At 48.5% G+C, this 2500-nt stretch overlaps 2 non-coding genes across 2 annotated transcripts; both read left to right on the forward strand.

The window, feature by feature from the left end:
- The first annotated feature begins 1018 nt into the window (after window positions 1-1018).
- Window positions 1019-1100, forward strand: TRNAL-AAG (transfer RNA leucine (anticodon AAG)). The gene has a single exon. It is a non-coding gene; the product is annotated as a tRNA-Leu (tRNA).
- A 387-nt stretch (window positions 1101-1487) lies between these two features.
- On the forward strand, window positions 1488-1569 carry TRNAL-AAG (transfer RNA leucine (anticodon AAG)). The gene has a single exon. It is a non-coding gene; the product is annotated as a tRNA-Leu (tRNA).
- Window positions 1570-2500: the final 931 nt, after the last annotated feature.

Consider the following 2500-nt stretch of genomic DNA (forward strand, 5'->3'; position numbering starts at 1 on the left):
ACAACTGCGTACCACCCGCAAACCAACGGACTTACCGAGCGACTGAATAAGACCCTTGCAGACATGATCTCAATGTACATCGACGTACAGCACAAAACATGGGACCGGATCTTACCTTACGTGACCTTCGCGTATAATACCGCCGTGCAAGAGACCACGCGATTCACGCCATTTCGGCTTCTCTACGGCCGCGAAGTGCAGACCATGCTGGACTCTATGCTACCGTGTCAAGACGAAGACGAGTTGACAACTGACGCCGATGAATTCGCAGAGCGTGCTGAGGAAGCCCGGCAGCTCGCGCGACTACACATCGGCCAGCAACAGCAGGCAGACGCACGGCGCTATAACATCCGCCACAGTGAAGTATTTTACAACCCCGAAGACCAAGTTTGGGTGTGGACGCCCGTCCGCCGCCGTGGCCTTAGTGAAAAGTTACTGAGCCGGTACTTTGGCCCTTATAAAGTGTTACGTCGCGTCAGTGACGTGAACTATGAAGTGGTTCCGGACTCAACATCGCAGGCACGGAGTAGGACACGACCGAGGTCGGATGTCGTTCATGTGTTGCGCATGAAACCATTTATTGCGCGTTGTTCATAACTTTTTTCTTGCCGTACAGCGTTCTTTGTGTTATTTATTTATTTTTGTGAACTTGCTTCTTCGTTCACTGATTTTTCTTATATTGGCACGCTCGTTCATTTCTATTTTTACTTTATCCGAATTTCCAATTTCTTTTTTTCCACGTGCCTATGTCGTAACATCGTGGTGGTGCTATGTGCTTTTCTTTCCCCCTTTTGGGACTTTTTTTTTTCTTTTCGAAAGGGGGGATAATGCCACCCACACGTAGTGGGTCGACTGCAAGAGCGGCTCTACCATCTGGAGGAAAGGAAGAAGAATTGCGTGTCTCTTCTCGGCTCGAGAGCCAGCCACGACTGACGCATCGTCCTAGAGCTAGCTACCCGGTTGTTCAATATATCTCCCAGTACTTGTGACTCATCGTGACAATATATTACCAAACATCGGTAGCGTGGCCGAACGGTCTAAGGCGCTGGTTTAAGGGACCAGTCTCTTCGGGGGCGTGGGTTCGAATCCCACCGCTGCCAAAACTTTTATTGCTTCTCTACCTGATCGTTTGTCCAGTTCATTGAACATTGCATTATAGTATATTACGACGCATCGGTAGCGTGGCCGAGCGATCTAAGGCGCTGATTTAAGGCACCAGTCTCTTCGGGGGCGTGGGCTCAAATCCTAACGATGCCGAAATTTATTGCTTCTCTACCTGATCGTTTGTCCAGTTCATTGAACAATGCATTACAATATATTACGAAGCATCGGTAGCGTGGCCGAGCGGTCTAAGGCGCTGGTTTAAGGCACCAGTCTCTTCGGCGGCGTGGGCGCAAATCCCAACGATGCCGAAACTTTTATTGCTTCTCTACCTGATCGTTTGTCCAGTTCATTGAACATTGCATTATAATATATTACGAAGCATCGGTAGCGTGGCCAAGCGGTCTAAGGCACTGGTTTAAGGCACCAGTCTCTTCGGGGGCGTGGGTTCGAATCCCACCGCTGCCAAAATATTTATTGCTTCTCTACAAGGTCGTTGATCCAATGTATTGAATATTGCATTAAAAATAGTGCCAGCCATCGGTAGCATGTCCGAACGGTCTAAGGCGCTGGTTTAAGGCACCAGTCTCTTCGGGGGCGTGGGCTCAAATCCTAACGATGCCGAAACTTTATTGCTTCTCTACCTGATTGTTTGTCCAGTTCATTGAACATTGCATTATAATATATTAGGAAGCATCGGTAGCTTGGTCGAGCGGTCTAAGGCGCTGCTTTAAGGCACCAGTCTCCTCGGGGGCGTGGGTTCGAATCCCACCGCTGCCAAAACTTTTATTGCTTCTCCACAAGGTCGTTCATCCAATGTATTGAATATTGTATTATATAAGAGTGCACCCCATTGGTAGCATGTCCGATCGGTCTAAGGCGCTGGTTTAAGGCACCAGTCTCTTCGGGGGCGTGGGATCAAATCCCAAGGCTGCCGAAACTTTTATTGCTTCTCTACAAGGTCGTTCATCCTATCTATTGAATATTGCATTACAAAAGAGCGCACCCCATCAGTAGTATGTCCGAACGGTCTAAGGCGCTGGTTTAAGGCACCAGTCTCTTCTGGGGCGTGGGCTCAAATCCCAAGGCTGCCGAAACTTTTATTGCTTCTCTACCTGATCGTTTGTCCAGTTCATTGAACATTGCATTATAATATATTACGAAGCATTGGTAGTGTGGCGTGGAGATCTATGGCGCTGATTTAAGGCAACAGTCTCTTCGGGGGCGTTGGTTCGAATCCCACCACTGCCAAAACTCTTATTGCTTCTCTACAAGGTCGTTCATCCAATGTATTGAATGTTGTATTATAAAATAGTGCCAGCCATCGGTAGCATGTCCGAACGGTCTAAGGCGCTGGTTTAAGGCACCAGTCTCTTCGTGGGCGTGGGCTCAAATCCCA

This window comes from Rhipicephalus microplus, chromosome 3 (assembly GCF_043290135.1).
Source record: "Rhipicephalus microplus isolate Deutch F79 chromosome 3, USDA_Rmic, whole genome shotgun sequence".
Taxonomy (NCBI): domain Eukaryota; kingdom Metazoa; phylum Arthropoda; class Arachnida; order Ixodida; family Ixodidae; genus Rhipicephalus; species Rhipicephalus microplus.